General features: G+C 31.5%; 1 long non-coding RNA gene across 1 annotated transcript; it reads right to left on the bottom strand.

The window, feature by feature from the left end:
* Positions 1 to 472: 472 nt before the first annotated feature.
* Positions 473 to 1,442, bottom strand: LOC127728821 (uncharacterized). Its single transcript, XR_007994386.1, has 3 exons — positions 1,184 to 1,442; positions 875 to 942; positions 473 to 772 (listed from the first exon to the last, which is right to left on the bottom strand). It is a non-coding gene; the product is annotated as an uncharacterized LOC127728821 (long non-coding RNA).
* Positions 1,443 to 9,810: the final 8,368 nt, after the last annotated feature.

Raw genomic sequence — 9,810 nt, forward strand, 5'->3', positions numbered from 1 at the left:
GGACCACCGACCTTCGACAGAAAAATTTAGAAGCAAATAAAGAAATCCGGAGTAAGGACATTTACATAAACGTTCAGTAATTGAAGACAGGGGGAATTCATGAAAGCCAAATGTGGCTAATTTTGTGTTTTCGCATAGTGGCCTAAGTATTTTCAAAGGAGGAGACGCGAAATCGAGAAATGAATTTTATTTCGCGTTTTCGCCTTTGTATTGGCAACGTGAAAACGCAAAATTGGTTGCATCCGGCTTCCACAGGAATTTACAATCTTTAGTTATTCTTTAACAGTTTTGTTTGGTTACGAAATATAAGTTTAACATTATGCAATACTATTACAATGCAACTTTATGCACGTGGTAGTAGACGTGTGATCTTGAAAACTTGCATGTAGATGGGACTGATTGTGTATGTTAACTTTAAAAAGTAAATCGGTGCTCTAAAATACACTTTAATGTTTCCCTAAACCTGAAATCTCATTTGCTGTATCTGATTTTTTCAAACACATAACAGTTGATGATGTTTTACAGTTACTATACCTCCCAGACATAGTCAAATATACAGTTTCTATACCTCCCAGACATAGTCAAATATACAGTTTCTATACCTCCAAGACATAGTCAAATATACAGTTTCTATACCTCCAAGACATAGTCAAATATACAGTTTCTATACCTCCCAGACATAGTCAAATATACAGTTTCTATACCTCCAAGACATAGTCAAATATACAGTTTCTATACCTCCAAGACATAGTCAAATATACAGTTTCTATACCTCCCAGACATAGTCAAATATACAGTTTCTTTACCTCCCAGACATAGTCAAATGTACAGTTTCTATACCTCCAAGTCATAGTCAAATATACAGTTTCTATACCTCCCAGACATAGTCAAATATACAGTTTCTATACCGCCCAGACATAGTCAAATATACAGTTTCTATACCTCCAAGACATAGTCAAATATACAGTTTCTATACCGCCCAGACATAGTCAAATATACAGTTTCTATACCTCCAAGACATAGTCAAATATACAGTTTCTATACCTCCAAGACATAGTCAAATATACAGTTTCTATACCTCCAAGACATAGTCAAATATACAGTTTCTATACCTCCAAGACATAGTCAAATATACAGTTTCTAAACCTCCAAGACATGATAGTCAAATATACAGTTTCTATACCTCCAAGACATAGTCAAATATACAGTTTCTATACCTCCAAGACATAGTCAAATATACAGTTTCTATACCTCCAAGACATAGTCAAATATACATTTTTCATGCTTTAAGTGTGAATTTAACTGAATTTCTTGAGGTAAAGACTCCGGGTGCGGGAGTTTCTCGCTGCGTTGAAGACCCATTGGTAGCCTTCGGCTGTTGTCTGCTCTATGGTCGGGTTGTTGTCTCTTTGACACATTCCCCATTTCCATTCTCAATTTTATGTAACATACATGTTCTATATGCGTGGCACTTAACGCCTATTGAACAGACATTAGCAACACAATTATCATCCTCGCAATAAAGGGGGTCCTCTATCATATTTTGTCCGTGGACCTCAGATAATTTGAGGATGAACTCTCTTGATTCGACAGAGGTTAGCATGGTCTGTAGTAAGACTGTTTATGAGTAAAAGGGTTAACACTATATCTACAGAACTTATCAATTAACAAAATCTGTATTTGATGTTTATCTTTGTTGTGTAAATATATGGGTTAAATATTTCTCTGACATTAATCACTAAGACAAATGATTCAGTTAGATCACGACAACCACTTGTCTATCATCACGATATAGTCCACAAGCCAAGCTTTTGCGTCAAGTAAACCACAAATATTTTATCAAGAAACTGCAATAAAGTCACAAATAATTGATAACCTAGGGGATACCATAACAATGTGATCATGTGGGTAATATGTGACAATAGTTTTTAGATCATGTTATTATTAATGCATGTTTTCTGTGTAACAGAAAGTGTCATGTTAATATGTTAAGTATTTAACACGAAAAGATGAAAAATGACACCTACTTTTTGTACCGTAATTGGTAAACAAATTTATTATATTCTCTGTCCTTTAGTATATTGAATATTTTTTATCTGCGTATTTAGGTCATCTGCGTGTTTAAGTCAGCCTATAAACTGTGTTTTTAGTACAGTTATTTTTTATAATGGTGACAAGAGGATAGCGTCTGTTTTGAAATTGCGTAGACTAAGTATTAATTCAGTCTTACTGATAAAAAGGGTAGTAAAGGAAAACAAATTCATTTAAAACAATTGGATATCAGCAAACGTTTCTGCTTTAATAGTCACTCATATAAAACAAATAAGGAAACTTTACTTGGCGTCCTGAATTTCAAATACCAAACTTAAAAATGGTAATTACTAGTATTACATGACGTAGGAAGATGAATTCATTGGCAATCATTGAATTTGTAGTTCAACTTAAAATAGTAAATTGCTATACAATTTAAGTACAAGACGCAATAACATTATTGCGTCGTTAACAGAAATAGGTCGAACAATTACATAGGCTCTGCTAGAAAAAAACGACGATTAAAAACACGCACTGCGATAAATCTTGACGCCTGATCTAATATAACACATTAAAAATAATTCGAGGATATTGAAAAACTTGTGAAAAATCCTAGTAGGTACTTATTGATAGTACTGTAAGACTTGACCGTCATCTTGTCCATACATGTTTATTATTTCCAAGAATGTCAATGGGTTCTTATTGATAGTCTAGTAATACTTGTTATCTTTTCAATACACGTATCTTATTTCTCGGAATTCCAATGGGTACTTTTTGACAGTCCAGTAATACTTTTCATCTGTCTTATTTCCCAGAATTCCTATGGGTACTTATTGCATTCCATTAATACTCGTCATCTTTTCATACATGTATCTTATTTCGCAGAATGCCTACACGTTCAAATAATCTTTACCTATAACAGAAAATAAATTACAAGTCGACTATTACAATGTATGGACGATTTTTTATAATCAATAATCAAGTTAAAGGAAAAGGGTTTAAGGTAAACTTTTCCAATAGTATACCTTTAGTGAATATCAACAGATTGTTACTTCAATGTTATCATAATGGAACAGATGTATAGATTATCCTTTATTTTTCAGTATATTATCAATATATGAATAACACCTATATCCCAAATCGGGAGGAATAAATCACCATGAAAATTATAATGTGAAAAAATATATGAAAAATGGAAAAAAATGCATGAATACATATACATGGAAAGTTTGTTATATTGATAAGTTCATACCTTTTTGTTTTCATAGCCATACATTCATAAATAATACACCAGTAAGCAGCATTTGTAGTAAAAACTTATAAAAAAAATTAAATATAAAAAGAAAAATGATTTAACACTCGGCCCTGCGAATTCGAGCCAAAACTGCTTTTTAATTTAAAAATACATGGAGAATATGTCCATGGGACACAATAAAGAGCATAACTCGAGAACGGTAAAAGTGACGCCACCAAAATTCGACCTTGATCTGTGTTTTGTGGTAATAAGTATTATGTATATTTTCATAACATTTGGTTGAGGCAAAAATTGGTTAAGAACGAAAACCAATTTTGGGACAGACGTACAGACGGACAAGGGTAACACTTAATGCCCCCTCCGGTGACAGCGGTGGCATAATAAAGAGATGTGGTATGTGGTATGATTGTCAATGAGACAACTATACACCAGAGTTCGAATGAAGTTGATATAAGCAATTAAAGGTCTCCGTAAGGCCTTCAACGATGAGAAAATCCCATACCGTATAGTCGGCTGTAAATGGTCCCGACCTAAAAATGTGAAACAGCTCAAACGAGAAAACTAACGGCCTAGTTTATGACGATACAATTTACATGTACGAAAACAATTATGACAGGCATGATCCAACTACAATCACTGACTCGGGATAGGCACATAAAGTATGTAGCTGGGTTAAACATGATTATAAGCGCTTAACCGTCCCCTAATCTGGGAGGGTGGTGTAACAGCAAATCATAAGAACAGACTGTAAAAAAAAGTTACAATTGGTTTAACCAAATAGATAGATACGAAGCACTCAAACATCTAACATAAGAATAATAAACACAAAGCACCGATAAAAAGGTGTGCGCAGTTTCTGAAAGCATTTTCTCCAGGACAAAAGTATCAATCAGTGCACATGCAACAGATTTGGTGTAAAGACGCAATACACCTAGTGCAATGCCAAATATAAGTAAACAGTATCAACAGGATGTAGGATCATGTGTTCTCTCACCATACAAATTAGGATTTATTTATAAAAAATACTTGTTAATTCAACTCCATTGAACATGTTAAAGAAGTCACATGATCGCCAATATTCCCTGCATTTGTTTTACCCCCATGGCCAAAATCAGATAGTTGTCTAAAAATACTTGATGTTGAATAACAAAGTAACTGAATACTTGTAATCATATACTAAAAAGAATTTATTAATTATTGAATTTAGATATATCCATATTAAATAGATATTCAGTGCTAACGTTAACGTTGTTGTCAGAGACAATTTGATATAATATTGCAAAGGAGTAGGACCATATCCCCATTATTTTCTTCATTCATAGGGTCAAAATCGTAAAGTTGTCAAATCTCCTGGAAATTGAAAATAAGAAAATCTAAACCATGATTTACTTGAAATACTTTTTCGCAATCTTTCAATTTTCAATCGAAGCATACTATTATTCAGCGATACATGTTGTTGTTGAAGGCATTTTGATACTAAATTGCAAATTTTACATGTTTTTGTCAAATTTTGCACCAAAGGACATCGCTAACAGAAATGAAATAATTTGTATCTGAAAGACGAATACAAAAGAAATACTCAAAACTTGTCAAAATCTCTCAAAATTCCAACTTTGAGTCTTCTTCAGGCGTTTATAATTTTATGACCTGTTAATAAATAAGCAGGCATATTGTTAGAACCTTAAAGTACACACATTTGGTAACATTATACTATGAATTTAAGTAAAGATTGAAAAACTTTATGAAAATGGCGCTAGTGTGAAAAAAAAATCAGGGAAAATTGGGCCTACTCCTCAACATGTTTTCGTAAAATGTGCTTCGAAGGAAATTGTGAATTATTTTATATCGTGCTTTTATTTGTATTTTAGAGACAAATTACATATAGCTTTATTTCCGAAAATAATATGTCCCTATTCAAGTTTTGGGAAAAATTCTAAAAACAAAATATCAATATCCATTAATTTAATCAAGGTCATAAGTTCAATGATACGGCACAATGTTGATAGAAACTCAAAAGCCACACAAATCAGACTGTTATATTGTGAATTTTAGTAAAGATTGAAAGAATTTTTTTAAATCCCTTCTTCTTTCTATATGTGAGTATTGTCGTAATTATACAATGAATTCAAAGCAAATGGATGTTCATCAAGCATTTAGAGATACCCACATTTAAGTTGACAAAAAAGACATGCATACATGTATATACATTTACACTATAGACCCCTCTACCAAGAAATTTGTTTTGCATGCACACGTATAAAAATTGCGGTTTTTATCCAACTCAGTCAATCATAGGTTTGAACGTTGTTTTCAATTTATACTTGTTTACATTTACACTATATATATATGCTTAATGGTACATATATTGCATTATATTGTATGTTTATTGTTTAAAGGGTTTTTGGAGGGGAGTATTTTTTTGTATTTATTTTTTTTTTCTTCATTTTAATGTTTTATCATTTATAAGATTGTAACGAGGAAAAAACGTATACCACAGTTAGACACGTTTTACCCAATGTTAAGATTTGAATTTATTGAAGTATTTAACATACAAGTACAGCGTGCAAAATTTGACAAATTGTCATAGATTGCATGGTTTAATCCGTCAGTGTCAAAACAAATGTCTTTCTGATACATATTGTCAATGGACCCCATTTATCGAATGATATATATATTTGTGATGTAATATAATAAAACAAATAAACGTGTCATAATACTAGCACAATATATTATGAAAGTGATAATTTTTATACCATGTATTTCCCCTAGGCATTAATGTATGTACAAACTGTTGAGAACCTAATATATTGTCTGGTGTTGTTTGAGTTCCTGCAGGTATAATGAGCTTAAACATCCTTAGTATTGTATTATTGAATCTTTTTCCTGAAATTAAAGACGCAAAACATTATTCGTTTTACTGTAATACACATGTAGATAATATCCCAAATAAACTTACATATATGAATTCAACTGTTGCTACACTATAACAAAGAACTCAGGTGAAGGATAGTGTGGCAGTTCATTATGTATTCTCTTAGCTACAATGCTTGACAAAATAAAATATAATTGTTGGAACCACCGTAAATGTGCTTTTGGTTTACAGTTGATAGATGTGTTGATGTTAATTTTAAAAGAATTTTTTTCTGGTCCATTAGTTTTTAGTATTGCTTTGTGAATTATTACTTTATTTCTTTTGAATTGAGTTTTCTGTTGTAATTTTAACTTTATGCTTATGTTCTGGTTTTTTTTTGTCTGTTTTTGTAGTTCTTTTTAGTCATATTCAGTGTTTTTTGTCTTTTTTATTTGTTTGAATGATTAACCCGCTTTGAAATTTTAAGGATTTTTAAAGAAAATGGTAAAAATCTGTTACAAAGTAAACCATTGATTCGACGATTTAACTACTATGCAGTTGTTAAGTATAGTACATGTTATTACAGATTTATCAAAAACATGGTCCAATGTAAATTGGCAAGGAGGTGTGTAACGTTTTTTTAATACGCAATCTTCTATTTACCACTGGGCGTTAAGCAAACAATCGATCAATAAATACATCTTTTTGAAGTACATACCTATGTTGAGTCGACTAACCATAAGGGTTAGGGTTAAGAAATTGATGTAAGGTATACATATACTTTCTTTTGTTGAAAGACCATTTGTTGATCTCTAAATGATAATACTTGACTGACTTTGTTGTTTCGTTGCTTTTTGAGTGACGTCTGCTCACAATTCCCTTTGTCCATACGACTTAATCCACTGTTTCGTGGTGAAAATATGTAATAATTTTTCCTTTTTGAGGTCCGTAGCTAACCTATTATGAAATGCAAAATTTATATCCCAAATCTAATCAACCATCTTTTTGAGTGGCAGTTCTCAAATTTCAAACCCTTCGTTCCAGTCTACCCACTAAGCAGTAAACACCTAATTGGTCTGTTGATTTTTATAGGCCCGTTTACGGGACGTATTATGGTATACAGTTGTCCGTCCGTCTGTCCGTCCGTCTGTCCGTCCGTCGTCAACATGTCTGACAATAACTCAAAAACGCTGTAACCAATTTGCATGACACTTTGGTGAATTGTTTATATCTATTGACGTGAGCTCCCTTTCGATTTTTATTAATTTTAGATTTTACATTTCCGAGTAATCGGGTTTTATTCATTAAAAAGGGGGATTTACCAGTTTTCGGACAATAACTCAAAAATGCTTTGAACCGTTTTCATGAAACTTTGGTGAATTATTTATATTTATTGACTTAAGCTCCATTTCGATTTTATATATCTTAGATTTTACGTTTCCGAGTTATGGGATTTTATTCATAAAAAGAGGCGATTTTCCCGTTCTCGGACAATAACTCAAAAGTGATTTGAGCAGTTTTCATGAACATTTGGTGACTGGTTTATATCTATTAAAATAACCTCTCTGTATTTTTTTTTTTTTTTTTATATATTTCTGATATGAAATTGAGGAGTTATGGAACTTTATTCGTTGAAAAAACTACGGACGTATTATGCGCTCATGGCGCAGCTCTTTATTTATTATCGTCCTCAAAATCCATTCAATATGTTCCACTTGACGTAAGAAAACAGCATCAAACAACCCGTTTGCCTGTGCGGATATATAAATATGCAGTAATGTCCATTCTAATTGGGAATGCTCAATCCAATGAAAGGATCGATTTGTGAAGATGCTAAAATCTCTGCACGTAAATAAGCAGAGGAATGGAGCAGAGTTATATCTCCCAGTAAGAATTTATTTGTGGAAGGCTTTTGATAAAAATTCTCTCTTCCAGACTTTGATCTGAAAACTTTACAATCTTTCTGTAAAACTCCTTAACTTATCTTGTTTTACGAATATGCTGGTGTTTATAGGTTGAATAAGATCGTGGTAATCAGTTGCGTCACTTGTATGCCTACATAATCAGCATTGATATTAAATATTGAAACTAGAAGACGCAAGTGGGGATTTGACACATTTTCAATGAGGACACATTATAAAGACAACTGCCTCAAAATTACAGTTAGATCCACTTTGAAGAGTCAGTGTAAATAAATGTCCAAAAATGTATATTGAATTAAAAACACTTTGCAGAACCATTTCATTTAAACCTTAATTTCAAATGTAAATAACTGCCTAAAAATTAATAAAATTAATATTAAATTAAGGAATATATAAAGAAAATTTTAATTTTGAAAGTTATTTCAGTATTTTTGATGGCAGATATTATATTTATTCCATTTGGAAAATCGGCATATATTTCAAGATTGCAAGAGAAAACAGAACGTGTCAAGTGAGCAATACTAATAATATGGGATATGATTATCTCTACCTTCTCGGATGTAAATCTTTCACTGCTGATGGGAGAAATTGTATTGGCAAATATTGGAAATATATAATAATTGTAATCTTTCAAAGTTAAGGGATCATATGAATTTACCAAACAATCCAAAAACTGAAAACAACTTTTTACATTATAAAACTATAAATAAAAGGGTGGATTCTTAAATTCATACCTATAAATCAGACATCTATGTATAAGCTCTGTGTTGCAAGATGCTTGTATTGTTTACTATCTTTCAATTTATTATTCTTATTAGTCTCGTGTTGCTTAGTCTTTAGTTTTTTATGTTGTGTCATCTGTATCTGTACTATTATTTGTCTGTTTGTCTTTTTATTTTTGGCCATGGCGTCGTTGTCAGTTTGTTTTCGATCTATGAGTTTGACTGTCCCTCTAGTATCTTTCTTATTTATTAATAATTTCTTTATCTTGTCATCTCAACATCACTTGTACCTTTGTCTTATTTTATTTATTATGCTTTTGTTTTTAATGTAAACCATTGTTCCAACAAGGTTTAATCACATTAAAGAATACATATTCTACATTTAATCGCTTGTGAATAAATTTACCACAAACATTTAGAAATGAAACCTTCTAATTTAATTTCAAAACAATGCGTCTACAAAATGTTCTTGGCAAGATTAAGCCCATTTCAACAACATTCAACGTTTAAATTCATAAATATTTGTATTTAAAACAGGGAAAGCCTAATAAATGAAAATGTCACGAAAATAACTTTTTATCGGTTTGAAGATTTCCATCATGTTGTTTTTCTTCGGTATATGTATTGCTTCAGCGGAAAACCTTGTCTTATTCCTAAATACATAGACAAGCAAGTTATTTCAATAATTTTAACGATGATAAATACTTTTATATAAAATATATTGCATGCTAATTTCAATTATATATATATTGTATATAATTTTCTGAAAAAAAACTGGGTCTTGTTTGCACGACCAAAATATGTTTTTAATAATTTGAGGATATTTTCCATCCCTTAAAACGTCTTTGGCTTTTTTATTTATTTTATTTATATTGTATATAATTGATATATATCATATTAGTTACACATAAATATGACTTTAAATGGTCTGCATCGAGAGAAACAAAAGACAGAGTGTGTTCATCATTTGTGTATGTGTGTGTGGTAAAGACTTAATTATGCATTGTGGAGGGGAAAGTAAAAAACATC

Source organism: Mytilus californianus, unplaced genomic scaffold, assembly GCF_021869535.1.
Source record: "Mytilus californianus isolate M0D057914Y unplaced genomic scaffold, xbMytCali1.0.p SCAF_2, whole genome shotgun sequence".
Classification (NCBI taxonomy): domain Eukaryota; kingdom Metazoa; phylum Mollusca; class Bivalvia; order Mytilida; family Mytilidae; genus Mytilus; species Mytilus californianus.